Here is a 23,304-nt window from a genome sequence, read left to right as displayed (position 1 = left end):
CGGAAGCTAAGCAGGGTCGGGCCTGGTTAGTACTTGGATGGGAGACCGCCTGGGAATACCAGGTGCTGTAAGCATTTTTATTTTTTTTTTGCACCTCCGTCGCAAAAGTAAACTTTCACAAAATAATTCCAGTTTGCTAGCTACTTGCTAGCAGACAGCCACACGCTAAACTGACAGGATGAGAGCTGAAAATGCTGTCAAAATGCTTTTTCCACCCCAAGTTGGGACGAGTGTAATCTTTAAAAGAGTCAACTGTGGGCTTTTTCTCGGCTTACGGCCATACTACCCTGAGAACGCCCGATCTCGTCCGATCTCGGAAGCTAAGCAGGGTCGGGCCTGGTTAGTACTTGGATGGGAGACCGCCTGGGAATACCAGGTGCTGTAAGCTTTTTTTTTTGTTTTTTTGCACCTCCGTCGCAAAAGTAAACTTTCACAAAATAATTCCAGTTTGCTAGCTACTTGCTAGCAGACAGCAACACGCTAAACTGACAGGATGAGAGCTGAAAATGCTGTCAAAATGCTTTTTCCACCCCAATCTGGGACGAGTGTAATCTTTAAAAGAGTCAACTGTGGGCTTTTTCTCGGCTTACGGCCATACTACCCTGAGAACGCCCGATCTCGTCCGATCTCGGAAGCTAAGCAGGGTCGGGCCTGGTTAGTACTTGGATGGGAGACCGCCTGGGAATACCAGGTGCTGTAAGCTTTTTTTTTTTTTTTTTTGCACCTCCGTCGCAAAAGTAAACTTTCACAAAATAATTCCAGTTTGCTAGCTACTTGCTAGCAGACAGCCACACGCTAAACTGACAGGATGAGAGCTGAAAATGCTGTCAAAATGCTTTTTCCACCCCAAGTTGGGACGAGTGTAATCTTTAAAAGAGTCAACTGTGGGCTTTTTCTCGGCTTACGGCCATACTACCCTGAGAACGCCCGATCTCGTCCGATCTCGGAAGCTAAGCAGGGTCGGGCCTGGTTAGTACTTGGATGGGAGACCGCCTGGGAATACCAGGTGCTGTAAGCTTTTTTTTTTTTTTTTTTGCACCTCCGTCGCAAAAGTAAACTTTCACAAAATAATTCCAGTTTGCTAGCTACTTGCTAGCAGACAGCCACACGCTAAACTGACAGGATGAGAGCTGAAAATGCTGTCAAAATGCTTTTTCCACCCCAAGTTGGGACGAGTGTAATCTTTAAAAGAGTCAACTGTGGGCTTTTTCTCGGCTTACGGCCATACTACCCTGAGAACGCCCGATCTCGTCCGATCTCGGAAGCTAAGCAGGGTCGGGCCTGGTTAGTACTTGGATGGGAGACCGCCTGGGAATACCAGGTGCTGTAAGCTTTTTTTTTTTTTTTTTTGCACCTCCGTCGCAAAAGTAAACTTTCACAAAATAATTCCAGTTTGCTAGCTACTTGCTATTAGACAGCCACACGCTAAACTGACAGGATGAGAGCTGAAAATGCTGTCAAAATGCTTTTTCCACCCCAATCTGGGACGAGTGTAATCTTTAAAAGAGTCAACTGTGGGCTTTTTCTCGGCTTACGGCCATACTACCCTGAGAACGCCCGATCTCGTCCGATCTCGGAAGCTAAGCAGGGTCGGGCCTGGTTAGTACTTGGATGGGAGACCGCCTGGGAATACCAGGTGCTGTAAGCTTTTTTTTTTTTTTTTTTGCACCTCCGTCGCAAAAGTAAACTTTCACAAAATAATTCCAGTTTGCTAGCTACTTGCTATTAGACAGCCACACGCTAAACTGACAGGATGAGAGCTGAAAATGCTGTCAAAATGCTTTTTCCACCCCAATCTGGGACGAGTGTAATCTTTAAAAGAGTCAACTGTGGGCTTTTTCCCGGCTTACGGCCATACTACCCTGAGAACGCCCGATCTCGTCCGATCTCGGAAGCTAAGCAGGGTCGGGCCTGGTTAGTACTTGGATGGGAGACCGCCTGGGAATACCAGGTGCTGTAAGCATTTTTTTTTTTTTTTTGCACCTCCGTGGCAAAAGTAAACTTTCACAAAATAATTCCAGTTTGCTAGCTACTTGCTAGCAGACAGCCACACGCTAAACTGACAGGATGAGAGCTGAAAATGCATTCAAAATGCTTTTTCCACCCCAATATGGGACGAGTGTAATCTTTAAAAGAGTCAACTGTGGGCTTTTTCTCGGCTTACGGCCATACTACCCTGAGAACGCCCGATCTCGTCCGATCTCGGAAGCTAAGCAGGGTCGGGCCTGGTTAGTACTTGGATGGGAGACCGCCTGGGAATACCAGGTGCTGTAAGCATTTATTTATTTTTTTTGCACCTCCGTCGCAAAAGTAAACTTTCACAAAATAATTCCAGTTTGCTAGCTACTTGCTAGCAGACAGCAACACGCTAAACTGACAGGATGAGAGCTGAAAATGCTGTCAAAATGCTTTTTCCACCCCAATCTGGGACGAGTGTAATCTTTAAAAGAGTCAACTGTGGACTTTTTCTCGGCTTACGGCCATACTACCCTGAGAACGCCCGATCTCGTCCGATCTCGGAAGCTAAGCAGGGTCGGGCCTGGTTAGTACTTGGATGGGAGACCGCCTGGGAATACCAGGTGCTGTAAGCTTTTTTTTTTTTTTTTTTTGCACCTCCGTCGCAAAAGTAAACTTTCACAAAATAATTCCAGTTTGCTAGCTACTTGCTATTAGACAGCCACACGCTAAGCTGACAGGATGAGAGCTGAAAATGCATTCAAAATGCTTTTTCCACCCCAATATGGGACGAGTGTAATCTTTAAAAGAGTCAACTGTGGGCTTTTTCTCGGCTTACGGCCATACTACCCTGAGAACGCCCGATCTCGTCCGATCTCGGAAGCTAAGCAGGGTCGGGCCTGGTTAGTACTTGGATGGGAGACCGCCTGGGAATACCAGGTGCTGTAAGCATTTATTTTTTTTTTTTGCACCTCCGTCGCAAAAGTAAACTTTCACAAAATAATTCCAGTTTGCTAGCTACTTGCTAGCAGACAGCCACACGCTAAACTGACAGGATGAGAGCTGAAAATGCTGTCAAAATGCTTTTTCCACCCCAATCTGGGACGAGTGTAATCTTTAAAAGAGTCAACTGTGGGCTTTTTCTCGGCTTACGGCCATACTACCCTGAGAACGCCTGATCTCGTCCGATCTCGGAAGCTAAGCAGGGTCGGGCCTGGTTAGTACTTGGATGGGAGACCGCCTGGGAATACCAGGTGCTGTAAGCTTTTTTTTTTTTTTTTTTGCACCTCCGTCGCAAAAGTAAACTTTCACAAAATAATTCCAGTTTGCTAGCTACTTGCTAGCAGACAGCCACACGCTAAACTGACAGGATGAGAGCTGAAAATGCTGTCAAAATGCTTTTTCCACCCCAAGTTGGGACGAGTGTAATCTTTAAAAGAGTCAACTGTGGGCTTTTTCTCGGCTTACGGCCATACTACCCTGAGAACGCCCGATCTCGTCCGATCTCGGAAGCTAAGCAGGGTCGGGCCTGGTTAGTACTTGGATGGGAGACCGCCTGGGAATACCAGGTGCTGTAAGCTTTTTTTTTTTTTTTTTTGCACCTCCGTCGCAAAAGTAAACTTTCACAAAATAATTCCAGTTTGCTAGCTACTTGCTAGCAGACAGCCACACGCTAAACTGACAGGATGAGAGCTGAAAATGCTGTCAAAATGCTTTTTCCACCCCAAGTTGGGACGAGTGTAATCTTTAAAAGAGTCAACTGTGGGCTTTTTCTCGGCTTACGGCCATACTACCCTGAGAACGCCCGATCTCGTCCGATCTCGGAAGCTAAGCAGGGTCGGGCCTGGTTAGTACTTGGATGGGAGACCGCCTGGGAATACCAGGTGCTGTAAGCTTTTTTTTTTTTTTTTTTGCACCTCCGTCGCAAAAGTAAACTTTCACAAAATAATTCCAGTTTGCTAGCTACTTGCTAGCAGACAGCAACACGCTAAACTGACAGGATGAGAGCTGAAAATGCTGTCAAAATGCTTTTTCCACCCCAATCTGGGACGAGTGTAATCTTTAAAAGAGTCAACTGTGGGCTTTTTCTCGGCTTACGGCCATACTACCCTGAGAACGCCCGATCTCGCCCGATCTCGTCCGATCTCGGAAGCTAAGCAGGGTCGGGCCTGGTTAGTACTTGGATGGGAGACCGCCTGGGAATACCAGGTGCTGTAAGCTTTTTTTTTTTTTTTTTTGCACCTCCGTCGCAAAAGTAAACTTTCACAAAATAATTCCAGTTTGCTAGCTACTTGCTAGCAGACAGCCACACGCTAAACTGACAGGATGAGAGCTGAAAATGCTGTCAAAATGCTTTTTCCACCCCAAGTTGGGACGAGTGTAATCTTTAAAAGAGTCAACTGTGGGCTTTTTCTCGGCTTACGGCCATACTACCCTGAGAACGCCCGATCTCGTCCGATCTCGGAAGCTAAGCAGGGTCGGGCCTGGTTAGTACTTGGATGGGAGACCGCCTGGGAATACCAGGTGCTGTAAGCTTTTTTTTTTTTTTTTTTGCACCTCCGTCGCAAAAGTAAACTTTCACAAAATAATTCCAGTTTGCTAGCTACTTGCTAGCAGACAGCCACACGCTAAACTGACAGGATGAGAGCTGAAAATGCTGTCAAAATGCTTTTTCCACCCCAATCTGGGACGAGTGTAATCTTTAAAAGAGTCAACTGTGGGCTTTTTCTCGGCTTACGGCCATACTACCCTGAGAACGCCCGATCTCGTCCGATCTCGGAAGCTAAGCAGGGTCGGGCCTGGTTAGTACTTGGATGGGAGACCGCCTGGGAATACCAGGTGCTGTAAGCTTTTTTTTTTTTTTTTTTGCACCTCCGTCGCAAAAGTAAACTTTCACAAAATAATTCCAGTTTGCTAGCTACTTGCTATTAGACAGCCACACGCTAAACTGACAGGATGAGAGCTGAAAATGCTGTCAAAATGCTTTTTCCACCCCAAGTTGGGACGAGTGTAATCTTTAAAAGAGTCAACTGTGGGCTTTTTCTCGGCTTACGGCCATACTACCCTGAGAACGCCCGATCTCGTCCGATCTCGGAAGCTAAGCAGGGTCGGGCCTGGTTAGTACTTGGATGGGAGACCGCCTGGGAATACCAGGTGCTGTAAGCATTTTTATTTTTTTTTTGCACCTCCGTCGCAAAAGTAAACTTTCACAAAATAATTCCAGTTTGCTAGCTACTTGCTAGCAGACAGCCACACGCTAAACTGACAGGATGAGAGCTGAAAATGCTGTCAAAATGCTTTTTCCACCCCAAGTTGGGACGAGTGTAATCTTTAAAAGAGTCAACTGTGGGCTTTTTCTCGGCTTACGGCCATACTACCCTGAGAACGCCCGATCTCGTCCGATCTCGGAAGCTAAGCAGGGTCGGGCCTGGTTAGTACTTGGATGGGAGACCGCCTGGGAATACCAGGTGCTGTAAGCTTTTTTTTTTTTTTTTTTGCACCTCCGTCGCAAAAGTAAACTTTCACAAAATAATTCCAGTTTGCTAGCTACTTGCTAGCAGACAGCAACACGCTAAACTGACAGGATGAGAGCTGAAAATGCTGTCAAAATGCTTTTTCCACCCCAATCTGGGACGAGTGTAATCTTTAAAAGAGTCAACTGTGGGCTTTTTCCCGGCTTACGGCCATACTACCCTGAGAACGCCCGATCTCGTCCGATCTCGGAAGCTAAGCAGGGTCGGGCCTGGTTAGTACTTGGATGGGAGACCGCCTGGGAATACCAGGTGCTGTAAGCTTTTTTTTTTTTTTTTTTGCACCTCCGTCGCAAAAGTAAACTTTCACAAAATAATTCCAGTTTGCTAGCTACTTGCTAGCAGACAGCCACACGCTAAACTGACAGGATGAGAGCTGAAAATGCTGTCAAAATGCTTTTTCCACCCCAAGTTGGGACGAGTGTAATCTTTAAAAGAGTCAACTGTGGGCTTTTTCTCGGCTTACGGCCATACTACCCTGAGAACGCCCGATCTCGCCCGATCTCGTCCGATCTCGGAAGCTAAGCAGGGTCGGGCCTGGTTAGTACTTGGATGGGAGACCGCCTGGGAATACCAGGTGCTGTAAGCATTTTTATTTTTTTTTTGCACCTCCGTCGCAAAAGTAAACTTTCACAAAATAATTCCAGTTTGCTAGCTACTTGCTAGCAGACAGCCACACGCTAAACTGACAGGATGAGAGCTGAAAATGCTGTCAAAATGCTTTTTCCACCCCAAGTTGGGACGAGTGTAATCTTTAAAAGAGTCAACTGTGGGCTTTTTCTCGGCTTACGGCCATACTACCCTGAGAACGCCCGATCTCGTCCGATCTCGGAAGCTAAGCAGGGTCGGGCCTGGTTAGTACTTGGATGGGAGACCGCCTGGGAATACCAGGTGCTGTAAGCTTTTTTTTTTTTTTTTTTGCACCTCCGTCGCAAAAGTAAACTTTCACAAAATAATTCCAGTTTGCTAGCTACTTGCTAGCAGACAGCCACACGCTAAACTGACAGGATGAGAGCTGAAAATAATGTCAAAATGCTTTTTCCACCCCAATCTGGGACGAGTGTAATCTTTAAAAGAGTCAACTGTGGGCTTTTTCTCGGCTTACGGCCATACTACCCTGAGAACGCCCGATCTCGTCCGATCTCGGAAGCTAAGCAGGGTCGGGCCTGGTTAGTACTTGGATGGGAGACCGCCTGGGAATACCAGGTGCTGTAAGCTTTTTTTTTTTTTTTTTGCACCTCCGTCGCAAAAGTAAACTTTCACAAAATAATTCCAGTTTGCTAGCTACTTGCTATTAGACAGCCACACGCTAAACTGACAGGATGAGAGCTGAAAATGCTGTCAAAATGCTTTTTCCACCCCAATATGGGACGAGTGTAATCTTTAAAAGAGTCAACTGTGGGCTTTTTCTCGGCTTACGGCCATACTACCCTGAGAACGCCCGATCTCGTCCGATCTCGGAAGCTAAGCAGGGTCGGGCCTGGTTAGTACTTGTATGGGAGACCGCCTGGGAATACCAGGTGCTGTAAGCTTTTTTTTTTTTTTTTTTTGCACCTCCGTCGCAAAAGTAAACTTTCACAAAATAATTCCAGTTTGCTAGCTACTTGCTAGCGGACAGCAACACGCTAAACTGACAGGATGAGAGCTGAAAATGCTGTCAAAATGCTTTTTCCACCCCAATCTGGGACGAGTGTAATCTTTAAAAGAGTCAACTGTGGGCTTTTTCTCGGCTTACGGCCATACTACCCTGAGAACGCCCGATCTCGTCCGATCTCGGAAGCTAAGCAGGGTCGGGCCTGGTTAGTACTTGGATGGGAGACCGCCTGGGAATACCAGGTGCTGTAAGCTTTTTTTTTTTTTTTTTTGCACCTCCGTGGCAAAAGTAAACTTTCACAAAATAATTCCAGTTTGCTAGCTACTTGCTAGCAGACAGCCACACGCTAAACTGACAGGATGAGAGCTGAAAATGCTGTCAAAATGCTTTTTCTACCCCAAGTTGGGACGAGTGTAATCTTTAAAAGAGTCAACTGTGGGCTTTTTCTCGGCTTACGGCCATACTACCCTGAGAACGCCCGATCTCGCCCGATCTCGTCCGATCTCGGAAGCTAAGCAGGGTCGGGCCTGGTTAGTACTTGGATGGGAGACCGCCTGGGAATACCAGGTGCTGTAAGCTTTTTTTTTTTTTTTTTTGCACCTCCGTCGCAAAAGTAAACTTTCACAAAATAATTCCAGTTTGCTAGCTACTTGCTAGCAGACAGCCACACGCTAAACTGACAGGATGAGAGCTGAAAATAATGTCAAAATGCTTTTTCCACCCCAAGTTGGGACGAGTGTAATCTTTAAAAGAGTCAACTGTGGGCTTTTTCTCGGCTTACGGCCATACTACCCTGAGAACGCCCGATCTCGTCCGATCTTGGAAGCTAAGCAGGGTCGGGCCTGGTTAGTACTTGGATGGGAGACCGCCTGGGAATACCAGGTGCTGTAAGCTTTTTTTTTTTTTTTTTTGCACCTCCGTCGCAAAAGTAAACTTTCACAAAATAATTCCAGTTTGCTAGCTACTTGCTAGCAGACAGCCACACGCTAAACTGACAGGATGAGAGCTGAAAATGCTGTCAAAATGCTTTTTCCACCCCAAGTTGGGACGAGTGTAATCTTTAAAAGAGTCAACTGTGGGCTTTTTCTCGGCTTACGGCCATACTACCCTGAGAACGCCCGATCTCGTCCGATCTCGGAAGCTAAGCAGGGTCGGGCCTGGTTAGTACTTGGATGGGAGACCGCCTGGGAATACCAGGTGCTGTAAGCTTTTTTTTTTTTTTTTTTGCACCTCCGTCGCAAAAGTAAACTTTCACAAAATAATTCCAGTTTGCTAGCTACTTGCTAGCAGACAGCCACACGCTAAACTGACAGGATGAGAGCTGAAAATGCTGTCAAAATGCTTTTTCCACCCCAAGTTGGGACGAGTGTAATCTTTAAAAGAGTCAACTGTGGGCTTTTTCTCGGCTTACGGCCATACTACCCTGAGAACGCCCGATCTCGTCCGATCTCGGAAGCTAAGCAGGGTCGGGCCTGGTTAGTACTTGGATGGGAGACCGCCTGGGAATACCAGGTGCTGTAAGCATTTTTTTTTTTTTTTTGCACCTCCGTCGCAAAAGTAAACTTTCACAAAATAATTCCAGTTTGCTAGCTACTTGCTAGCAGACAGCCACACGCTAAACTGACAGGATGAGAGCTGAAAATGCTGTCAAAATGCTTTTTCCACCCCAAGTTGGGACGAGTGTAATCTTTAAAAGAGTCAACTGTGGGCTTTTTCTCGGCTTACGGCCATACTACCCTGAGAACGCCCGATCTCGTCCGATCTCGGAAGCTAAGCAGGGTCGGGCCTGGTTAGTACTTGTATGGGAGACCGCCTGGGAATACCAGGTGCTGTAAGCTTTTTTTTTTTTTTTTTTTGCACCTCCGTCGCAAAAGTAAACTTTCACAAAATAATTCCAGTTTGCTAGCTACTTGCTAGCGGACAGCAACACGCTAAACTGACAGGATGAGAGCTGAAAATGCTGTCAAAATGCTTTTTCCACCCCAATCTGGGACGAGTGTAATCTTTAAAAGAGTCAACTGTGGGCTTTTTCTCGGCTTACGGCCATACTACCCTGAGAACGCCCGATCTCGTCCGATCTCGGAAGCTAAGCAGGGTCGGGCCTGGTTAGTACTTGGATGGGAGACCGCCTGGGAATACCAGGTGCTGTAAGCTTTTTTTTTTTTTTTTTTGCACCTCCGTGGCAAAAGTAAACTTTCACAAAATAATTCCAGTTTGCTAGCTACTTGCTAGCAGACAGCCACACGCTAAACTGACAGGATGAGAGCTGAAAATGCTGTCAAAATGCTTTTTCTACCCCAAGTTGGGACGAGTGTAATCTTTAAAAGAGTCAACTGTGGGCTTTTTCTCGGCTTACGGCCATACTACCCTGAGAACGCCCGATCTCGTCCGATCTTGGAAGCTAAGCAGGGTCGGGCCTGGTTAGTACTTGGATGGGAGACCGCCTGGGAATACCAGGTGCTGTAAGCTTTTTTTTTTTTTTTTTTGCACCTCCGTCGCAAAAGTAAACTTTCACAAAATAATTCCAGTTTGCTAGCTACTTGCTAGCAGACAGCAACACGCTAAACTGACAGGATGAGAGCTGAAAATGCTGTCAAAATGCTTTTTCCACCCCAATCTGGGACGAGTGTAATCTTTAAAAGAGTCAACTGTGGGCTTTTTCTCGGCTTACGGCCATACTACCCTGAGAACGCCCGATCTCGTCCGATCTCGGAAGCTAAGCAGGGTCGGGCCTGGTTAGTACTTGGATGGGAGACCGCCTGGGAATACCAGGTGCTGTAAGCTTTTTTTTTTTTTTTTTTGCACCTCCGTCGCAAAAGTAAACTTTCACAAAATAATTCCAGTTTGCTAGCTACTTGCTAGCAGACAGCCACACGCTAAACTGACAGGATGAGAGCTGAAAATGCTGTCAAAATGCTTTTTCTACCCCAAGTTGGGACGAGTGTAATCTTTAAAAGAGTCAACTGTGGGCTTTTTCTCGGCTTACGGCCATACTACCCTGAGAACGCCTGATCTCGCCCGATCTCGTCCGATCTCGGAAGCTAAGCAGGGTCGGGCCTGGTTAGTACTTGGATGGGAGACCGCCTGGGAATACCAGGTGCTGTAAGCTTTTTTTTTTTTTTTTTTTGCACCTCCGTCGCAAAAGTAAACTTTCACAAAATAATTCCAGTTTGCTAGCTACTTGCTAGCAGACAGCCACACGCTAAACTGACAGGATGAGAGCTGAAAATGCTGTCAAAATGCTTTTTCCACCCCAAGTTGGGACGAGTGTAATCTTTAAAAGAGTCAACTGTGGGCTTTTTCTCGGCTTACGGCCATACTACCCTGAGAACGCCCGATCTCGTCCGATCTCGGAAGCTAAGCAGGGTCGGGCCTGGTTAGTACTTGGATGGGAGACCGCCTGGGAATACCAGGTGCTGTAAGCTTTTTTTTTTTTTTTTTTGCACCTCCGTCGCAAAAGTAAACTTTCACAAAATAATTCCAGTTTGCTAGCTACTTGCTAGCAGACAGCCACACGCTAAACTGACAGGATGAGAGCTGAAAATGCTGTCAAAATGCTTTTTCCACCCCAATCTGGGACGAGTGTAATCTTTAAAAGAGTCAACTGTGGGCTTTTTCTCGGCTTACGGCCATACTACCCTGAGAACGCCCGATCTCGTCCGATCTCGGAAGCTAAGCAGGGTCGGGCCTGGTTAGTACTTGGATGGGAGACCGCCTGGGAATACCAGGTGCTGTAAGCATTTTTTTTTTTTTTTTGCACCTCCGTCGCAAAAGTAAACTTTCACAAAATAATTCCAGTTTGCTAGCTACTTGCTAGCAGACAGCCACACGCTAAACTGACAGGATGAGAGCTGAAAATGCTGTCAAAATGCTTTTTCCACCCCAATCTGGGACAAGTGTAATCTTTAAAAGAGTCAACTGTGGGCTTTTTCTCGGCTTACGGCCATACTACCCTGAGAACGCCCGATCTCGTCCGATCTCGGAAGCTAAGCAGGGTCGGGCCTGGTTAGTACTTGGATGGGAGACCGCCTGGGAATACCAGGTGCTGTAAGCTTTTTTTTTTTTTTTTTTGCACCTCCGTCGCAAAAGTAAACTTTCACAAAATAATTCCAGTTTGCTAGCTACTTGCTATTAGACAGCCACACGCTAAACTGACAGGATGAGAGCTGAAAATGCTGTCAAAATGCTTTTTCCACCCCAATCTGGGACGAGTGTAATCTTTAAAAGAGTCAACTGTGGGCTTTTTCTCGGCTTACGGCCATACTACCCTGAGAACGCCCGATCTCGTCCGATCTCGGAAGCTAAGCAGGGTCGGGCCTGGTTAGTACTTGGATGGGAGACCGCCTGGGAATACCAGGTGCTGTAAGCTTTTTTTTTTTTTTTTTTGCACCTCCGTCGCAAAAGTAAACTTTCACAAAATAATTCCAGTTTGCTAGCTACTTGCTATTAGACAGCCACACGCTAAACTGACAGGATGAGAGCTGAAAATGCTGTCAAAATGCTTTTTCCACCCCAAGTTGGGACGAGTGTAATCTTTAAAAGAGTCAACTGTGGGCTTTTTCTCGGCTTACGGCCATACTACCCTGAGAACGCCCGATCTCGTCCGATCTCGGAAGCTAAGCAGGGTCGGGCCTGGTTAGTACTTGGATGGGAGACCGCCTGGGAATACCAGGTGCTGTAAGCTTTTTTTTTTGTTTTTTTGCACCTCCGTCGCAAAAGTAAACTTTCACAAAATAATTCCAGTTTGCTAGCTACTTGCTAGCAGACAGCCACACGCTAAACTGACAGGATGAGAGCTGAAAATGCTGTCAAAATGCTTTTTCCACCCCAAGTTGGGACGAGTGTAATCTTTAAAAGAGTCAACTGTGGGCTTTTTCTCGGCTTACGGCCATACTACCCTGAGAACGCCCGATCTCGTCCGATCTCGGAAGCTAAGCAGGGTCGGGCCTGGTTAGTACTTGGATGGGAGACCGCCTGGGAATACCAGGTGCTGTAAGCTATTTTTTTGTTTTTTTTTTGCACCTCCGTCGCAAAAGTAAACTTTCACAAAATAATTCCAGTTTGCTAGCTACTTGCTAGCAGACAGCCACACGCTAAACTGACAGGATGAGAGCTGAAAATAATGTCAAAATGCTTTTTCCACCCCAAGTTGGGACGAGTGTAATCTTTAAAAGAGTCAACTGTGGGCTTTTTCTCGGCTTACGGCCATACTACCCTGAGAACGCCCGATCTCGTCCGATCTTGGAAGCTAAGCAGGGTCGGGCCTGGTTAGTACTTGGATGGGAGACCGCCTGGGAATACCAGGTGCTGTAAGCTTTTTTTTTCTTTTTTTTTGCACCTCCGTCGCAAAAGTAAACTTTCACAAAATAATTCCAGTTTGCTAGCTACTTGCTAGCAGACAGCCACACGCTAAACTGACAGGATGAGAGCTGAAAATGCTGTCAAAATGCTTTTTCCACCCCAAGTTGGGACGAGTGTAATCTTTAAAAGAGTCAACTGTGGGCTTTTTCTCGGCTTACGGCCATACTACCCTGAGAACGCCCGATCTCGTCCGATCTCGGAAGCTAAGCAGGGTCGGGCCTGGTTAGTACTTGGATGGGAGACCGCCTGGGAATACCAGGTGCTGTAAGCTTTTTTTATTTTTTATTTTGCACCTCCGTCGCAAAAGTAAACTTTCACAAAATAATTCCAGTTTGCTAGCTACTTGCTAGCAGACAGCAACACGCTAAACTGACAGGATGAGAGCTGAAAATGCTGTCAAAATGCTTTTTCCACCCCAATCTGGGACGAGTGTAATCTTTAAAAGAGTCAACTGTGGGCTTTTTCTCGGCTTACGGCCATACTACCCTGAGAACGCCCGATCTCGTCCGATCTCGGAAGCTAAGCAGGGTCGGGCCTGGTTAGTACTTGGATGGGAGACCGCCTGGGAATACCAGGTGCTGTAAGCTTTTTTTTTGTTTTTTTTTTGCACCTCCGTCGCAAAAGTAAACTTTCACAAAATAATTCCAGTTTGCTAGCTACTTGCTAGCAGACAGCAACACGCTAAACTGACAGGATGAGAGCTGAAAATGCTGTCAAAATGCTTTTTCCACCCCAATCTGGGACGAGTGTAATCTTTAAAAGAGTCAACTGTGGGCTTTTTCTCGGCTTACGGCCATACTACCCTGAGAACGCCCGATCTCGTCCGATCTCGGAAGCTAAGCAGGGTCGGGCCTGGTTAGTACTTGGATGGGAGACCGCCTGGGAATACCAGGTGCTGTAAGCTTTTTTTTTTTTTTTTGCACCTCCGTCGCAAAAGTAAACTTTCACAAAATAATTCCAGTTTGCTAGCTACTTGCTATTAGACAGCCACACGCTAAACTGACAGGATGAGAGCTGAAAATGCTGTCAAAATGCTTTTTCCACCCCAATATGGGACGAGTGTAATCTTTAAAAGAGTCAACTGTGGGCTTTTTCTCGGCTTACGGCCATACTACCCTGAGAACGCCCGATCTCGTCCGATCTCGGAAGCTAAGCAGGGTCGGGCCTGGTTAGTACTTGTATGGGAGACCGCCTGGGAATACCAGGTGCTGTAAGCTTTTTTTTTTTTTTTTTTTGCACCTTCGTCGCAAAAGTAAACTTTCACAAAATAAGTCCAGTTTGCTAGCTACTTGCTAGCGGACAGCAACACGCTAAACTGACAGGATGAGAGCTGAAAATGCTGTCAAAATGCTTTTTCCACCCCAATCTGGGACGAGTGTAATCTTTAAAAGAGTCAACTGTGGGCTTTTTCTCGGCTTACGGCCATACTACCCTGAGAACGCCCGATCTCGTCCGATCTCGGAAGCTAAGCAGGGTCGGGCCTGGTTAGTACTTGGATGGGAGACCGCCTGGGAATACCAGGTGCTGTAAGCATTTTTTTTTTTTTTTTTGCACCTCCGTCGCAAAAGTAAACTTTCACAAAATAATTCCAGTTTGCTAGCTACTTGCTAGCAGACAGCCACACGCTAAACTGACAGGATGAGAGCTGAAAATGCTGTCAAAATGCTTTTTCCACCCCAAGTTGGGACGAGTGTAATCTTTAAAAGAGTCAACTGTGGGCTTTTTCTCGGCTTACGGCCATACTACCCTGAGAACGCCCGATCTCGTCCGATCTCGGAAGCTAAGCAGGGTCGGGCCTGGTTAGTACTTGGATGGGAGACCGCCTGGGAATACCAGGTGCTGTAAGCTTTTTTTTTTTTTTTTTTTGCACCTCCGTCGCAAAAGTAAACTTTCACAAAATAATTCCAGTTTGCTAGCTACTTGCTATTAGACAGCCACACGCTAAGCTGACAGGATGAGAGCTGAAAATGCATTCAAAATGCTTTTTCCACCCCAATATGGGACGAGTGTAATCTTTAAAAGAGTCAACTGTGGGCTTTTTCTCGGCTTACGGCCATACTACCCTGAGAACGCCCGATCTCGTCCGATCTCGGAAGCTAAGCAGGGTCGGGCCTGGTTAGTACTTGGATGGGAGACCGCCTGGGAATACCAGGTGCTGTAAGCTTTTTTTTTTTTTTTTTTGCACCTCCGTCGCAAAAGTAAACTTTCACAAAATAATTCCAGTTTGCTAGCTACTTGCTAGCAGACAGCAACACGCTAAACTGACAGGATGAGAGCTGAAAATGCTGTCAAAATGCTTTTTCCACCCCAATCTGGGACGAGTGTAATCTTTAAAAGAGTCAACTGTGGGCTTTTTCTCGGCTTACGGCCATACTACCCTGAGAACGCCCGATCTCGTCCGATCTCGGAAGCTAAGCAGGGTCGGGCCTGGTTAGTACTTGGATGGGAGACCGCCTGGGAATACCAGGTGCTGTAAGCTTTTTTTTTTTTTTTTTGCACCTCCGTCGCAAAAGTAAACTTTCACAAAATAATTCCAGTTTGCTAGCTACTTGCTATTAGACAGCCACACGCTAAACTGACAGGATGAGAGCTGAAAATGCTGTCAAAATGCTTTTTCCACCCCAATATGGGACGAGTGTAATCTTTAAAAGAGTCAACTGTGGGCTTTTTCTCGGCTTACGGCCATACTACCCTGAGAACGCCCGATCTCGTCCGATCTCGGAAGCTAAGCAGGGTCGGGCCTGGTTAGTACTTGGATGGGAGACCGCCTGGGAATACCAGGTGCTGTAAGCTTTTTTTTTTTTTTTTTTTGCACCTCCGTCGCAAAAGTAAACTTTCACAAAATAATTCCAGTTTGCTAGCTACTTGCTAGCGGACAGCAACACGCTAAACTGACAGGATGAGAGCTGAAAATGCTGTCAAAATGCTTTTTCCACCCCAAGTTGGGACGAGTGTAATCTTTAAAACAGTCAACTGTGGGCTTTTTCTCAGCTTACGGCCATACTACCCTGAGAACGCCCGATCTCGTCCGTTCTCGGAAGCTAAGCAGGGTCGGGCCTGGTTAGTACTTGGATGGGAGACCGCCTGGGAATACCAGGTGCTGTAAGCTTTTTTTTTTTTTTTTTTTGCACCTCCGTCGCAAAAGTAAACTTTCACAAAATAATTCCAGTTTGCTAGCTACTTGCTATTAGACAGCCACACGCTAAGCTGACAGGATGAGAGCTGAAAATGCATTCAAAATGCTTTTTCCACCCCAATATGGGACGAGTGTAATCTTTAAAAGAGTCAACTGTGGGCTTTTTCTCGGCTTACGGCCATACTACCCTGAGAACGCCCGATCTCGTCCGATCTCGGAAGCTAAGCAGGGTCGGGCCTGGTTAGTACTTGGATGGGAGACCGCCTGGGAATACCAGGTGCTGTAAGCATTTTTTTTTTTTTTTTTGCACCTCCGTCGCAAAAGTAAACTTTCACAAAATAATTCCAGTTTGCTAGCTACTTGCTAGCAGACAGCCACACGCTAAACTGACAGGATGAGAGCTGAAAATGCTGTCAAAATGCTTTTTCCACCCCAAGTTGGGACGAGTGTAATCTTTAAAAGAGTCAACTGTGGGCTTTTTCTCGGCTTACGGCCATACTACCCTGAGAACGCCCGATCTCGTCCGATCTCGGAAGCTAAGCAGGGTCGGGCCTGGTTAGTACTTGGATGGGAGACCGCCTGGGAATACCAGGTGCTGTAAGCTTTTTTTTTTTTTTTTTTTGCACCTCCGTCGCAAAAGTAAACTTTCACAAAATAATTCCAGTTTGCTAGCTACTTGCTAGCAGACAGCCACACGCTAAACTGACAGGATGAGAGCTGAAAATGCTGTCAAAATGCTTTTTCCACCCCAAGTTGGGACGAGTGTAATCTTTAAAAGAGTCAACTGTGGGCTTTTTCTCGGCTTACGGCCATACTACCCTGAGAACGCCCGATCTCGTCCGATCTCGGAAGCTAAGCAGGGTCGGGCCTGGTTAGTACTTGGATGGGAGACCGCCTGGGAATACCAGGTGCTGTAAGCTTTTTTTTTTTTTTTTTTTGCACCTCCGTCGCAAAAGTAAACTTTCACAAAATAATTCCAGTTTGCTAGCTACTTGCTAGCAGACAGCCACACGCTAAACTGACAGGATGAGAGCTGAAAATGCTGTCAAAATGCTTTTTCCACCCCAAGTTGGGACGAGTGTAATCTTTAAAAGAGTCAACTGTGGGCTTTTTCTCGGCTTACGGCCATACTACCCTGAGAACGCCCGATCTCGTCCGATCTCGGAAGCTAAGCAGGGTCGGGCCTGGTTAGTACTTGGATGGGAGACCGCCTGGGAATACCAGGTGCTGTAAGCTTTTTTTTTTTTTTTTTTGCACCTCCGTCGCAAAAGTAAACTTTCACAAAATAATTCCAGTTTGCTAGCTACTTGCTAGCAGACAGCCACACGCTAAACTGACAGGATGAGAGCTGAAAATGCTGTCAAAATGCTTTTTCCACCCCAAGTTGGGACGAGTGTAATCTTTAAAAGAGTCAACTGTGGGCTTTTTCTCGGCTTACGGCCATACTACCCTGAGAACGCCCGATCTCGTCCGATCTCGGAAGCTAAGCAGGGTCGGGCCTGGTTAGTACTTGGATGGGAGACCGCCTGGAAATACCAGGTGCTGTAAGCTTTTTTTTTCTTTTTTTTTGCACCTCCGTCGCAAAAGTAAACTTTCACAAAATAATTCCAGTTTGCTAGCTACTTGCTAGCAGACAGCCACACGCTAAACTGACAGGATGAGAGCTGAAAATGCTGTCAAAATGCTTTTTCCACCCCAATCTGGGACGAGTGTAATCTTTAAAAGAGTCAACTGTGGGCTTTTTCTCGGCTTACGGCCATACTACCCTGAGAACGCCCGATCTCGCCCGATCTCGTCCGATCTCGGAAGCTAAGCAGGGTCGGGCCTGGTTAGTACTTGGATGGGAGACCGCCTGGGAATACCAGGTGCTGTAAGCTATTTTTTTGTTTTTTTTTTGCACCTCCGTCGCAAAAGTAAACTTTCACAAAATAATTCCAGTTTGCTAGCTACTTGCTAGCAGACAGCCACACGCTAAACTGACAGGATGAGAGCTGAAAATAATGTCAAAATGCTTTTTCCACCCCAAGTTGGGACGAGTGTAATCTTTAAAAGAGTCAACTGTGGGCTTTTTCTCGGCTTACGGCCATACTACCCTGAGAACGCCCGATCTCGTCCGATCTCGGAAGCTAAGCAGGGTCGGGCCTGGTTAGTACTTGGATGGGAGACCGCCTGGGAATACCAGGTGCTGTAAGCTTTTTTTTTTTTTTTTTGCACCTCCGTCGCAAAAGTAAACTTTCACAAAATAATTCCAGTTTGCTAGCTACTTGCTATTAGACAGCCACACGCTAAACTGACAGGATGAGAGCTGAAAATGCTGTCAAAATGCTTTTTCCACCCCAATATGGGACGAGTGTAATCTTTAAAAGAGTCAACTGTGGGCTTTTTCTCGGCTTACGGCCATACTACCCTGAGAACGCCCGATCTCGTCCGATCTCGGAAGCTAAGCAGGGTCGGGCCTGGTTAGTACTTGGATGGGAGACCGCTTGGGAATACCAGGTGCTGTAAGCTTTTTTTTTTTTTTTTTTGCACCTCCGTCGCAAAAGTAAACTTTCACAAAATAATTCCAGTTTGCTAGCTACTTGCTAGCAGACAGCAACACGCTAAACTGACAGGATGAGAGCTGAAAATGCTGTCAAAATGCTTTTTCCACCCCAATCTGGGACGAGTGTAATCTTTAAAAGAGTCAACTGTGGGCTTTTTCTCGGCTTACGGCCATACTACCCTGAGAACGCCCGATCTCGTCCGATCTCGGAAGCTAAGCAGGGTCGGGCCTGGTTAGTACTTGGATGGGAGACCGCCTGGGAATACCAGGTGCTGTAAGCTTTTTTTTTTTTTTTTTTTGCACCTCCGTCGCAAAAGTAAACTTTCACAAAATAATTCCAGTTTGCTAGCTACTTGCTAGCAGACAGCCACACGCTAAACTGACAGGATGAGAGCTGAAAATGCTGTCAAAATGCTTTTTCCACCCCAAGTTGGGACGAGTGTAATCTTTAAAAGAGTCAACTGTGGGCTTTTTCTCGGCTTACGGCCATACTACCCTGAGAACGCCCGATCTCGTCCGATCTCGGAAGCTAAGCAGGGTCGGGCCTGGTTAGTACTTGGATGGGAGACCGCCTGGGAATACCAGGTGCTGTAAGCTTTTTTTTTTTTTTTTTTGCACCTCCGTCGCAAAAGTAAACTTTCACAAAATAATTCCAGTTTGCTAGCTACTTGCTAGCAGACAGCAACACGCTAAACTGACAGGATGAGAGCTGAAAATGCTGTCAAAATGCTTTTTCCACCCCAATCTGGGACGAGTGTAATCTTTAAAAGAGTCAACTGTGGGCTTTTTCTCGGCTTACGGCCATACTACCCTGAGAACGCCCGATCTCGTCCGATCTCGGAAGCTAAGCAGGGTCGGGCCTGGTTAGTACTTGGATGGGAGACCGCCTGGGAATACCAGGTGCTGTAAGCTTTTTTTTTTTTTTTTTTTGCACCTCCGTCGCAAAAGTAAACTTTCACAAAATAATTCCAGTTTGCTAGCTACTTGCTATTAGACAGCCACACGCTAAGCTGACAGGATGAGAGCTGAAAATGCATTCAAAATGCTTTTTCCACCCCAATATGGGACGAGTGTAATCTTTAAAAGAGTCAACTGTGGGCTTTTTCTCGGCTTACGGCCATACTACCCTGAGAACGCCCGATCTCGTCCGATCTCGGAAGCTAAGCAGGGTCGGGCCTGGTTAGTACTTGGATGGGAGACCGCCTGGGAATACCAGGTGCTGTAAGCTTTTTTTTTTTTTTTTTTGCACCTCCGTCGCAAAAGTAAACTTTCACAAAATAATTCCAGTTTGCTAGCTACTTGCTAGCAGACAGCAACACGCTAAACTGACAGGATGAGAGCTGAAAATGCTGTCAAAATGCTTTTTCCACCCCAATCTGGGACGAGTGTAATCTTTAAAAGAGTCAACTGTGGGCTTTTTCTCGGCTTACGGCCATACTACCCTGAGAACGCCCGATCTCGGAAGCTAAGCAGGGTCGGGCCTGGTTAGTACTTGGATGGGAGACCGCCTGGGAATACCAGGTGCTGTAAGCTTTTTTTTTTTTTTTTTTTGCACCTCCGTCGCAAAAGTAAACTTTCACAAAATAATTCCAGTTTGCTAGCTACTTGCTATTAGACAGCCACACGCTAAGCTGACAGGATGAGAGCTGAAAATGCATTCAAAATGCTTTTTCCACCCCAATATGGGACGAGTGTAATCTTTAAAAGAGTCAACTGTGGGCTTTTTCTCGGCTTACGGCCATACTACCCTGAGAACGCCCGATCTCGTCCGATCTCGGAAGCTAAGCAGGGTCGGGCCTGGTTAGTACTTGGATGGGAGACCGCCTGGGAATACCAGGTGCTGTAAGCATTTTTTTTTTTTTTTTGCACCTCCGTCGCAAAAGTAAACTTTCACAAAATAATTCCAGTTTGCTAGCTACTTGCTAGCAGACAGCCACACGCTAAACTGACAGGATGAGAGCTGAAAATGCTGTCAAAATGCTTTTTCCACCCCAATCTGGGACGAGTGTAATCTTTAAAAGAGTCAACTGTGGGCTTTTTCTCGGCTTACGGCCATACTACCCTGAGAACGCCTGATCTCGTCTGATCTCGGAAGCTAAGCAGGGTCGGGCCTGGTTAGTACTTGGATGGGAGACCGCCTGGGAATACCAGGTGCTGTAAGCTTTTTTTTTTTTTTTTTTTGCACCTCCGTCGCAAAAGTAAACTTTCACAAAATAATTCCAGTTTGCTAGCTACTTGCTAGCAGACAGCAACACGCTAAACTGACAGGATGAGAGCTGAAAATGCTGTCAAAATGCTTTTTCCACCCCAATCTGGGACGAGTGTAATCTTTAAAAGAGTCAACTGTGGGCTTTTTCTCGGCTTACGGCCATACTACCCTGAGAACGCCCGATCTCGTCCGATCTCGGAAGCTAAGCAGGGTCGGGCCTGGTTAGTACTTGGATGGGAGACCGCCTGGGAATACCAGGTGCTGTAAGCATTTTTTTTTTTTTTTTGCACCTCCGTCGCAAAAGTAAACTTTCACAAAATAATTCCAGTTTGCTAGCTACTTGCTAGCAGACAGCCACACGCTAAACTGACAGGATGAGAGCTGAAAATGCTGTCAAAATGCTTTTTCTACCCCAAGTTGGGACGAGTGTAATCTTTAAAAGAGTCAACTGTGGGCTTTTTCTCGGCTTACGGCCATACTACCCTGAGAACGCCCGATCTCGCCCGATCTCGTCCGATCTCGGAAGCTAAGCAGGGTCGGGCCTGGTTAGTACTTGGATGGGAGACCGCCTGGGAATACCAGGTGCTGTAAGCTATTTTTTTGTTTTTTTTTTGCACCTCCGTCGCAAAAGTAAACTTTCACAAAATAATTCCAGTTTGCTAGCTACTTGCTAGCAGACAGCCACACGCTAAACTGACAGGATGAGAGCTGAAAATAATGTCAAAATGCTTTTTCCACCCCAAGTTGGGACGAGTGTAATCTTTAAAAGAGTCAACTGTGGGCTTTTTCTCGGCTTACGGCCATACTACCCTGAGAACGCCCGATCTCGTCCGATCTTGGAAGCTAAGCAGGGTCGGGCCTGGTTAGTACTTGGATGGGAGACCGCCTGGGAATACCAGGTGCTGTAAGCTTTTTTTTTTTTTTTTTTGCACCTCCGTCGCAAAAGTAAACTTTCACAAAATAATTCCAGTTTGCTAGCTACTTGCTATTAGACAGCCACACGCTAAACTGACAGGATGAGAGCTGAAAATGCTGTCAAAATGCTTTTTCCACCCCAATCTGGGACGAGTGTAATCTTTAAAAGAGTCAACTGTGGGCTTTTTCCCGGCTTACGGCCATACTACCCTGAGAACGCCCGATCTCGTCCGATCTCGGAAGCTAAGCAGGGTCGGGCCTGGTTAGTACTTGGATGGGAGACCGCCTGGGAATACCAGGTGCTGTAAGCATTTTTTTTTTTTTTGCACCTCCGTCGCAAAAGTAAACTTTCACAAAATAATTCCAGTTTGCTAGCTACTTGCTAGCAGACAGCCACACGCTAAACTGACAGGATGAGAGCTGAAAATGCTGTCAAAATGCTTTTTCCACCCCAAGTTGGGACGAGTGTAATCTTTAAAAGAGTCAACTGTGGGCTTTTTCTCGGCTTACGGCCATACTACCCTGAGAACGCCCGATCTCGTCCGATCTCGGAAGCTAAGCAGGGTCGGGCCTGGTTAGTACTTGGATGGGAGACCGCCTGGGAATACCAGGTGCTGTAAGCTTTTTTTTTTTTTTTTTTTGCACCTCCGTCGCAAAAGTAAACTTTCACAAAATAATTCCAGTTTGCTAGCTACTTGCTAGCAGACAGCAACACGCTAAACTGACAGGATGAGAGCTGAAAATGCTGTCAAAATGCTTTTTCCACCCCAATCTGGGACGAGTGTAATCTTTAAAAGAGTCAACTGTGGGCTTTTTCTCGGCTTACGGCCATACTACCCTGAGAACGCCCGATCTCGTCCGATCTCGGAAGCTAAGCAGGGTCGGGCCTGGTTAGTACTTGGATGGGAGACCGCCTGGGAATACCAGGTGCTGTAAGCTTTTTTTTTTTTTTTTTTGCACCTCCGTCGCAAAAGTAAACTTTCACAAAATAATTCCAGTTTGCTAGCTACTTGCTAGCAGACAGCCACACGCTAAACTGACAGGATGAGAGCTGAAAATGCTGTCAAAATGCTTTTTCCACCCCAAGTTGGGACGAGTGTAATCTTTAAAAGAGTCAACTGTGGGCTTTTTCTCGGCTTACGGCCATACTACCCTGAGAACGCCCGATCTCGTCCGATCTCGGAAGCTAAGCAGGGTCGGGCCTGGTTAGTACTTGGATGGGAGACCGCCTGGGAATACCAGGTGCTGTAAGCTATTTTTTTGTTTTTTTTTTGCACCTCCGTCGCAAAAGTAAACTTTCACAAAATAATTCCAGTTTGCTAGCTACTTGCTATTAGACAGCCACACGCTAAACTGACAGGATGAGAGCTGAAAATGCTGTCAAAATGCTTTTTCCACCCCAATCTGGGACGAGTGTAATCTTTAAAAGAGTCAACTGTGGGCTTTTTCCCGGCTTACGGCCATACTACCCTGAGAACGCCCGATCTCGTCCGATCTCGGAAGCTAAGCAGGGTCGGGCCTGGTTAGTACTTGGATGGGAGACCGCCTGGGAATACCAGGTGCTGTAAGCATTTTTTTTTTTTTTTTGCACCTCCGTCGCAAAAGTAAACTTTCACAAAATAATTCCAGTTTGCTAGCTACTTGCTAGCAGACAGCCACACGCTAAACTGACAGGATGACAGCTGAAAATGCTGTCAAAATGCTTTTTCCACCCCAAGTTGGGACGAGTGTAATCTTTAAAAGAGTCAACTGTGGGCTTTTTCTCGGCTTACGGCCATACTACCCTGAGAACGCCCGATCTCGTCCGATCTCGGAAGCTAAGCAGGGTCGGGCCTGGTTAGTACTTGGATGGGAGACCGCCTGGGAATACCAGGTGCTGTAAGCTTTTTTTTTTTTTTTTTTGCACCTCCGTCGCAAAAGTAAACTTTCACAAAATAATTCCAGTTTGCTAGCTACTTGCTAGCAGACAGCAACACGCTAAACTGACAGGATGAGAGCTGAAAATGCTGTCAAAATGCTTTTTCCACCCCAATCTGGGACGAGTGTAATCTTTAAAAGAGT

General features: G+C 46.4%; 67 non-coding genes and 7 pseudogenes across 67 annotated transcripts in view; all 74 read left to right on the top strand.

Moving 5' to 3' along the window:
• The window catches only part of LOC147183506 (5S ribosomal RNA), a 119-nt gene extending 45 nt beyond the window's left edge, over positions 1 to 74 (top strand). The window contains exon 1 of the ribosomal RNA XR_015091213.1: positions 1 to 74. This exon is cut by the window's left edge and continues 45 nt beyond it. This is a non-coding gene — a ribosomal RNA (5S ribosomal RNA).
• A 195-nt stretch (positions 75 to 269) lies between these two features.
• On the top strand, positions 270 to 388 carry LOC147183505 (5S ribosomal RNA). Its single transcript, XR_015093845.1, has one exon. It is a non-coding gene; the product is annotated as a 5S ribosomal RNA (ribosomal RNA).
• A 196-nt stretch (positions 389 to 584) lies between these two features.
• On the top strand, positions 585 to 703 carry LOC147183504 (5S ribosomal RNA). The gene has a single exon (XR_015093844.1). It is a non-coding gene; the product is annotated as a 5S ribosomal RNA (ribosomal RNA).
• Positions 704 to 899: 196 nt separating this feature from the next.
• Positions 900 to 1,018, top strand: LOC147183503 (5S ribosomal RNA). The gene has a single exon (XR_015093843.1). It is a non-coding gene; the product is annotated as a 5S ribosomal RNA (ribosomal RNA).
• Positions 1,019 to 1,214: 196 nt separating this feature from the next.
• LOC147183502 (5S ribosomal RNA) lies at positions 1,215 to 1,333 on the top strand. Its single transcript, XR_015093842.1, has one exon. It is a non-coding gene; the product is annotated as a 5S ribosomal RNA (ribosomal RNA).
• Positions 1,334 to 1,529: 196 nt separating this feature from the next.
• On the top strand, positions 1,530 to 1,648 carry LOC147183501 (5S ribosomal RNA). Its single transcript, XR_015093841.1, has one exon. It is a non-coding gene; the product is annotated as a 5S ribosomal RNA (ribosomal RNA).
• Positions 1,649 to 1,844: 196 nt separating this feature from the next.
• On the top strand, positions 1,845 to 1,963 carry LOC147183500 (5S ribosomal RNA). Its single transcript, XR_015091212.1, has one exon. It is a non-coding gene; the product is annotated as a 5S ribosomal RNA (ribosomal RNA).
• Positions 1,964 to 2,158: 195 nt separating this feature from the next.
• On the top strand, positions 2,159 to 2,277 carry LOC147183499 (5S ribosomal RNA). The gene has a single exon (XR_015091211.1). It is a non-coding gene; the product is annotated as a 5S ribosomal RNA (ribosomal RNA).
• Positions 2,278 to 2,472: 195 nt separating this feature from the next.
• On the top strand, positions 2,473 to 2,591 carry LOC147183498 (5S ribosomal RNA). The gene has a single exon (XR_015093839.1). It is a non-coding gene; the product is annotated as a 5S ribosomal RNA (ribosomal RNA).
• Positions 2,592 to 2,788: 197 nt separating this feature from the next.
• On the top strand, positions 2,789 to 2,907 carry LOC147183497 (5S ribosomal RNA). Its single transcript, XR_015091207.1, has one exon. It is a non-coding gene; the product is annotated as a 5S ribosomal RNA (ribosomal RNA).
• A 195-nt stretch (positions 2,908 to 3,102) lies between these two features.
• Positions 3,103 to 3,221, top strand: LOC147183496 (5S ribosomal RNA). The gene has a single exon (XR_015091688.1). It is a non-coding gene; the product is annotated as a 5S ribosomal RNA (ribosomal RNA).
• A 196-nt stretch (positions 3,222 to 3,417) lies between these two features.
• LOC147183495 (5S ribosomal RNA) lies at positions 3,418 to 3,536 on the top strand. The gene has a single exon (XR_015093838.1). It is a non-coding gene; the product is annotated as a 5S ribosomal RNA (ribosomal RNA).
• A 196-nt stretch (positions 3,537 to 3,732) lies between these two features.
• On the top strand, positions 3,733 to 3,851 carry LOC147183494 (5S ribosomal RNA). The gene has a single exon (XR_015093837.1). It is a non-coding gene; the product is annotated as a 5S ribosomal RNA (ribosomal RNA).
• A 196-nt stretch (positions 3,852 to 4,047) lies between these two features.
• Positions 4,048 to 4,176, top strand: LOC147183493 (5S ribosomal RNA; annotated as a pseudogene).
• Positions 4,177 to 4,372: 196 nt separating this feature from the next.
• LOC147183492 (5S ribosomal RNA) lies at positions 4,373 to 4,491 on the top strand. Its single transcript, XR_015093836.1, has one exon. It is a non-coding gene; the product is annotated as a 5S ribosomal RNA (ribosomal RNA).
• Positions 4,492 to 4,687: 196 nt separating this feature from the next.
• Positions 4,688 to 4,806, top strand: LOC147183491 (5S ribosomal RNA). Its single transcript, XR_015093835.1, has one exon. It is a non-coding gene; the product is annotated as a 5S ribosomal RNA (ribosomal RNA).
• Positions 4,807 to 5,002: 196 nt separating this feature from the next.
• On the top strand, positions 5,003 to 5,121 carry LOC147183490 (5S ribosomal RNA). The gene has a single exon (XR_015091205.1). It is a non-coding gene; the product is annotated as a 5S ribosomal RNA (ribosomal RNA).
• Positions 5,122 to 5,316: 195 nt separating this feature from the next.
• Positions 5,317 to 5,435, top strand: LOC147183489 (5S ribosomal RNA). Its single transcript, XR_015093834.1, has one exon. It is a non-coding gene; the product is annotated as a 5S ribosomal RNA (ribosomal RNA).
• A 196-nt stretch (positions 5,436 to 5,631) lies between these two features.
• Positions 5,632 to 5,750, top strand: LOC147183488 (5S ribosomal RNA). Its single transcript, XR_015093833.1, has one exon. It is a non-coding gene; the product is annotated as a 5S ribosomal RNA (ribosomal RNA).
• A 196-nt stretch (positions 5,751 to 5,946) lies between these two features.
• On the top strand, positions 5,947 to 6,075 carry LOC147183487 (5S ribosomal RNA; annotated as a pseudogene).
• A 195-nt stretch (positions 6,076 to 6,270) lies between these two features.
• Positions 6,271 to 6,389, top strand: LOC147183486 (5S ribosomal RNA). Its single transcript, XR_015093832.1, has one exon. It is a non-coding gene; the product is annotated as a 5S ribosomal RNA (ribosomal RNA).
• A 196-nt stretch (positions 6,390 to 6,585) lies between these two features.
• LOC147183485 (5S ribosomal RNA) lies at positions 6,586 to 6,704 on the top strand. The gene has a single exon (XR_015093831.1). It is a non-coding gene; the product is annotated as a 5S ribosomal RNA (ribosomal RNA).
• Positions 6,705 to 6,899: 195 nt separating this feature from the next.
• LOC147183484 (5S ribosomal RNA) lies at positions 6,900 to 7,018 on the top strand. The gene has a single exon (XR_015091627.1). It is a non-coding gene; the product is annotated as a 5S ribosomal RNA (ribosomal RNA).
• Positions 7,019 to 7,215: 197 nt separating this feature from the next.
• Positions 7,216 to 7,334, top strand: LOC147183483 (5S ribosomal RNA). The gene has a single exon (XR_015093830.1). It is a non-coding gene; the product is annotated as a 5S ribosomal RNA (ribosomal RNA).
• Positions 7,335 to 7,530: 196 nt separating this feature from the next.
• On the top strand, positions 7,531 to 7,659 carry LOC147183482 (5S ribosomal RNA; annotated as a pseudogene).
• A 196-nt stretch (positions 7,660 to 7,855) lies between these two features.
• LOC147183481 (5S ribosomal RNA) lies at positions 7,856 to 7,974 on the top strand. Its single transcript, XR_015091819.1, has one exon. It is a non-coding gene; the product is annotated as a 5S ribosomal RNA (ribosomal RNA).
• Positions 7,975 to 8,170: 196 nt separating this feature from the next.
• Positions 8,171 to 8,289, top strand: LOC147183480 (5S ribosomal RNA). Its single transcript, XR_015093828.1, has one exon. It is a non-coding gene; the product is annotated as a 5S ribosomal RNA (ribosomal RNA).
• Positions 8,290 to 8,485: 196 nt separating this feature from the next.
• On the top strand, positions 8,486 to 8,604 carry LOC147183479 (5S ribosomal RNA). The gene has a single exon (XR_015091203.1). It is a non-coding gene; the product is annotated as a 5S ribosomal RNA (ribosomal RNA).
• Positions 8,605 to 8,799: 195 nt separating this feature from the next.
• LOC147183478 (5S ribosomal RNA) lies at positions 8,800 to 8,918 on the top strand. Its single transcript, XR_015091626.1, has one exon. It is a non-coding gene; the product is annotated as a 5S ribosomal RNA (ribosomal RNA).
• A 197-nt stretch (positions 8,919 to 9,115) lies between these two features.
• LOC147183477 (5S ribosomal RNA) lies at positions 9,116 to 9,234 on the top strand. Its single transcript, XR_015093827.1, has one exon. It is a non-coding gene; the product is annotated as a 5S ribosomal RNA (ribosomal RNA).
• Positions 9,235 to 9,430: 196 nt separating this feature from the next.
• Positions 9,431 to 9,549, top strand: LOC147183476 (5S ribosomal RNA). The gene has a single exon (XR_015091818.1). It is a non-coding gene; the product is annotated as a 5S ribosomal RNA (ribosomal RNA).
• Positions 9,550 to 9,745: 196 nt separating this feature from the next.
• LOC147183475 (5S ribosomal RNA) lies at positions 9,746 to 9,864 on the top strand. Its single transcript, XR_015093826.1, has one exon. It is a non-coding gene; the product is annotated as a 5S ribosomal RNA (ribosomal RNA).
• Positions 9,865 to 10,060: 196 nt separating this feature from the next.
• LOC147183474 (5S ribosomal RNA) lies at positions 10,061 to 10,189 on the top strand (annotated as a pseudogene).
• A 197-nt stretch (positions 10,190 to 10,386) lies between these two features.
• Positions 10,387 to 10,505, top strand: LOC147183473 (5S ribosomal RNA). Its single transcript, XR_015093825.1, has one exon. It is a non-coding gene; the product is annotated as a 5S ribosomal RNA (ribosomal RNA).
• A 196-nt stretch (positions 10,506 to 10,701) lies between these two features.
• LOC147183472 (5S ribosomal RNA) lies at positions 10,702 to 10,820 on the top strand. Its single transcript, XR_015091202.1, has one exon. It is a non-coding gene; the product is annotated as a 5S ribosomal RNA (ribosomal RNA).
• A 195-nt stretch (positions 10,821 to 11,015) lies between these two features.
• LOC147183471 (5S ribosomal RNA) lies at positions 11,016 to 11,134 on the top strand. The gene has a single exon (XR_015093824.1). It is a non-coding gene; the product is annotated as a 5S ribosomal RNA (ribosomal RNA).
• Positions 11,135 to 11,330: 196 nt separating this feature from the next.
• LOC147183470 (5S ribosomal RNA) lies at positions 11,331 to 11,449 on the top strand. Its single transcript, XR_015093823.1, has one exon. It is a non-coding gene; the product is annotated as a 5S ribosomal RNA (ribosomal RNA).
• Positions 11,450 to 11,645: 196 nt separating this feature from the next.
• On the top strand, positions 11,646 to 11,764 carry LOC147183469 (5S ribosomal RNA). The gene has a single exon (XR_015093822.1). It is a non-coding gene; the product is annotated as a 5S ribosomal RNA (ribosomal RNA).
• Positions 11,765 to 11,960: 196 nt separating this feature from the next.
• On the top strand, positions 11,961 to 12,079 carry LOC147183468 (5S ribosomal RNA). Its single transcript, XR_015093821.1, has one exon. It is a non-coding gene; the product is annotated as a 5S ribosomal RNA (ribosomal RNA).
• Positions 12,080 to 12,277: 198 nt separating this feature from the next.
• LOC147183467 (5S ribosomal RNA) lies at positions 12,278 to 12,396 on the top strand. Its single transcript, XR_015091813.1, has one exon. It is a non-coding gene; the product is annotated as a 5S ribosomal RNA (ribosomal RNA).
• Positions 12,397 to 12,593: 197 nt separating this feature from the next.
• On the top strand, positions 12,594 to 12,712 carry LOC147183466 (5S ribosomal RNA). The gene has a single exon (XR_015093820.1). It is a non-coding gene; the product is annotated as a 5S ribosomal RNA (ribosomal RNA).
• A 197-nt stretch (positions 12,713 to 12,909) lies between these two features.
• Positions 12,910 to 13,028, top strand: LOC147183465 (5S ribosomal RNA). Its single transcript, XR_015093819.1, has one exon. It is a non-coding gene; the product is annotated as a 5S ribosomal RNA (ribosomal RNA).
• A 198-nt stretch (positions 13,029 to 13,226) lies between these two features.
• On the top strand, positions 13,227 to 13,345 carry LOC147183464 (5S ribosomal RNA). Its single transcript, XR_015093817.1, has one exon. It is a non-coding gene; the product is annotated as a 5S ribosomal RNA (ribosomal RNA).
• Positions 13,346 to 13,539: 194 nt separating this feature from the next.
• On the top strand, positions 13,540 to 13,658 carry LOC147183463 (5S ribosomal RNA). Its single transcript, XR_015091625.1, has one exon. It is a non-coding gene; the product is annotated as a 5S ribosomal RNA (ribosomal RNA).
• A 197-nt stretch (positions 13,659 to 13,855) lies between these two features.
• On the top strand, positions 13,856 to 13,974 carry LOC147183462 (5S ribosomal RNA). Its single transcript, XR_015091201.1, has one exon. It is a non-coding gene; the product is annotated as a 5S ribosomal RNA (ribosomal RNA).
• A 196-nt stretch (positions 13,975 to 14,170) lies between these two features.
• LOC147183461 (5S ribosomal RNA) lies at positions 14,171 to 14,289 on the top strand. Its single transcript, XR_015093816.1, has one exon. It is a non-coding gene; the product is annotated as a 5S ribosomal RNA (ribosomal RNA).
• Positions 14,290 to 14,486: 197 nt separating this feature from the next.
• LOC147183460 (5S ribosomal RNA) lies at positions 14,487 to 14,605 on the top strand. Its single transcript, XR_015093815.1, has one exon. It is a non-coding gene; the product is annotated as a 5S ribosomal RNA (ribosomal RNA).
• A 196-nt stretch (positions 14,606 to 14,801) lies between these two features.
• LOC147183459 (5S ribosomal RNA) lies at positions 14,802 to 14,920 on the top strand. Its single transcript, XR_015093814.1, has one exon. It is a non-coding gene; the product is annotated as a 5S ribosomal RNA (ribosomal RNA).
• Positions 14,921 to 15,115: 195 nt separating this feature from the next.
• LOC147183458 (5S ribosomal RNA) lies at positions 15,116 to 15,234 on the top strand. Its single transcript, XR_015093813.1, has one exon. It is a non-coding gene; the product is annotated as a 5S ribosomal RNA (ribosomal RNA).
• Positions 15,235 to 15,431: 197 nt separating this feature from the next.
• On the top strand, positions 15,432 to 15,550 carry LOC147183457 (5S ribosomal RNA). Its single transcript, XR_015091868.1, has one exon. It is a non-coding gene; the product is annotated as a 5S ribosomal RNA (ribosomal RNA).
• A 197-nt stretch (positions 15,551 to 15,747) lies between these two features.
• LOC147183456 (5S ribosomal RNA) lies at positions 15,748 to 15,866 on the top strand. The gene has a single exon (XR_015091196.1). It is a non-coding gene; the product is annotated as a 5S ribosomal RNA (ribosomal RNA).
• A 196-nt stretch (positions 15,867 to 16,062) lies between these two features.
• On the top strand, positions 16,063 to 16,181 carry LOC147183455 (5S ribosomal RNA). Its single transcript, XR_015093812.1, has one exon. It is a non-coding gene; the product is annotated as a 5S ribosomal RNA (ribosomal RNA).
• Positions 16,182 to 16,378: 197 nt separating this feature from the next.
• Positions 16,379 to 16,497, top strand: LOC147183454 (5S ribosomal RNA). The gene has a single exon (XR_015093811.1). It is a non-coding gene; the product is annotated as a 5S ribosomal RNA (ribosomal RNA).
• Positions 16,498 to 16,694: 197 nt separating this feature from the next.
• LOC147183453 (5S ribosomal RNA) lies at positions 16,695 to 16,813 on the top strand. Its single transcript, XR_015093810.1, has one exon. It is a non-coding gene; the product is annotated as a 5S ribosomal RNA (ribosomal RNA).
• Positions 16,814 to 17,009: 196 nt separating this feature from the next.
• Positions 17,010 to 17,128, top strand: LOC147183452 (5S ribosomal RNA). The gene has a single exon (XR_015091927.1). It is a non-coding gene; the product is annotated as a 5S ribosomal RNA (ribosomal RNA).
• Positions 17,129 to 17,325: 197 nt separating this feature from the next.
• Positions 17,326 to 17,454, top strand: LOC147183451 (5S ribosomal RNA; annotated as a pseudogene).
• Positions 17,455 to 17,652: 198 nt separating this feature from the next.
• Positions 17,653 to 17,771, top strand: LOC147183450 (5S ribosomal RNA). The gene has a single exon (XR_015093809.1). It is a non-coding gene; the product is annotated as a 5S ribosomal RNA (ribosomal RNA).
• A 195-nt stretch (positions 17,772 to 17,966) lies between these two features.
• On the top strand, positions 17,967 to 18,085 carry LOC147183449 (5S ribosomal RNA). Its single transcript, XR_015091149.1, has one exon. It is a non-coding gene; the product is annotated as a 5S ribosomal RNA (ribosomal RNA).
• A 196-nt stretch (positions 18,086 to 18,281) lies between these two features.
• Positions 18,282 to 18,400, top strand: LOC147183448 (5S ribosomal RNA). Its single transcript, XR_015093808.1, has one exon. It is a non-coding gene; the product is annotated as a 5S ribosomal RNA (ribosomal RNA).
• A 197-nt stretch (positions 18,401 to 18,597) lies between these two features.
• On the top strand, positions 18,598 to 18,716 carry LOC147183447 (5S ribosomal RNA). The gene has a single exon (XR_015093806.1). It is a non-coding gene; the product is annotated as a 5S ribosomal RNA (ribosomal RNA).
• A 196-nt stretch (positions 18,717 to 18,912) lies between these two features.
• LOC147183446 (5S ribosomal RNA) lies at positions 18,913 to 19,031 on the top strand. Its single transcript, XR_015093805.1, has one exon. It is a non-coding gene; the product is annotated as a 5S ribosomal RNA (ribosomal RNA).
• A 197-nt stretch (positions 19,032 to 19,228) lies between these two features.
• Positions 19,229 to 19,347, top strand: LOC147183445 (5S ribosomal RNA). The gene has a single exon (XR_015093804.1). It is a non-coding gene; the product is annotated as a 5S ribosomal RNA (ribosomal RNA).
• A 196-nt stretch (positions 19,348 to 19,543) lies between these two features.
• LOC147183444 (5S ribosomal RNA) lies at positions 19,544 to 19,652 on the top strand (annotated as a pseudogene).
• Positions 19,653 to 19,849: 197 nt separating this feature from the next.
• On the top strand, positions 19,850 to 19,968 carry LOC147183443 (5S ribosomal RNA). The gene has a single exon (XR_015091195.1). It is a non-coding gene; the product is annotated as a 5S ribosomal RNA (ribosomal RNA).
• A 195-nt stretch (positions 19,969 to 20,163) lies between these two features.
• Positions 20,164 to 20,282, top strand: LOC147183442 (5S ribosomal RNA). The gene has a single exon (XR_015091913.1). It is a non-coding gene; the product is annotated as a 5S ribosomal RNA (ribosomal RNA).
• A 197-nt stretch (positions 20,283 to 20,479) lies between these two features.
• On the top strand, positions 20,480 to 20,598 carry LOC147183441 (5S ribosomal RNA). Its single transcript, XR_015091193.1, has one exon. It is a non-coding gene; the product is annotated as a 5S ribosomal RNA (ribosomal RNA).
• Positions 20,599 to 20,793: 195 nt separating this feature from the next.
• On the top strand, positions 20,794 to 20,922 carry LOC147183440 (5S ribosomal RNA; annotated as a pseudogene).
• A 198-nt stretch (positions 20,923 to 21,120) lies between these two features.
• LOC147183439 (5S ribosomal RNA) lies at positions 21,121 to 21,239 on the top strand. The gene has a single exon (XR_015091810.1). It is a non-coding gene; the product is annotated as a 5S ribosomal RNA (ribosomal RNA).
• Positions 21,240 to 21,435: 196 nt separating this feature from the next.
• LOC147183438 (5S ribosomal RNA) lies at positions 21,436 to 21,554 on the top strand. Its single transcript, XR_015091191.1, has one exon. It is a non-coding gene; the product is annotated as a 5S ribosomal RNA (ribosomal RNA).
• A 193-nt stretch (positions 21,555 to 21,747) lies between these two features.
• On the top strand, positions 21,748 to 21,866 carry LOC147183437 (5S ribosomal RNA). The gene has a single exon (XR_015093803.1). It is a non-coding gene; the product is annotated as a 5S ribosomal RNA (ribosomal RNA).
• Positions 21,867 to 22,063: 197 nt separating this feature from the next.
• LOC147183436 (5S ribosomal RNA) lies at positions 22,064 to 22,182 on the top strand. The gene has a single exon (XR_015093802.1). It is a non-coding gene; the product is annotated as a 5S ribosomal RNA (ribosomal RNA).
• Positions 22,183 to 22,378: 196 nt separating this feature from the next.
• LOC147183435 (5S ribosomal RNA) lies at positions 22,379 to 22,497 on the top strand. Its single transcript, XR_015093801.1, has one exon. It is a non-coding gene; the product is annotated as a 5S ribosomal RNA (ribosomal RNA).
• A 198-nt stretch (positions 22,498 to 22,695) lies between these two features.
• On the top strand, positions 22,696 to 22,814 carry LOC147183434 (5S ribosomal RNA). Its single transcript, XR_015091190.1, has one exon. It is a non-coding gene; the product is annotated as a 5S ribosomal RNA (ribosomal RNA).
• Positions 22,815 to 23,009: 195 nt separating this feature from the next.
• On the top strand, positions 23,010 to 23,128 carry LOC147183433 (5S ribosomal RNA). The gene has a single exon (XR_015093800.1). It is a non-coding gene; the product is annotated as a 5S ribosomal RNA (ribosomal RNA).
• The last annotated feature ends 176 nt before the right edge of the window (positions 23,129 to 23,304 follow it).

This window comes from Leptonotus elevatus, chromosome 1 (genome assembly GCF_054856555.1).
Source record: "Leptonotus elevatus isolate MCC_2025b chromosome 1, RoL_Lele_1.0, whole genome shotgun sequence".
NCBI lineage: Eukaryota > Metazoa > Chordata > Actinopteri > Syngnathiformes > Syngnathidae > Leptonotus > Leptonotus elevatus.
This window is presented reverse-complemented; position numbering and strand designations above follow the sequence as displayed.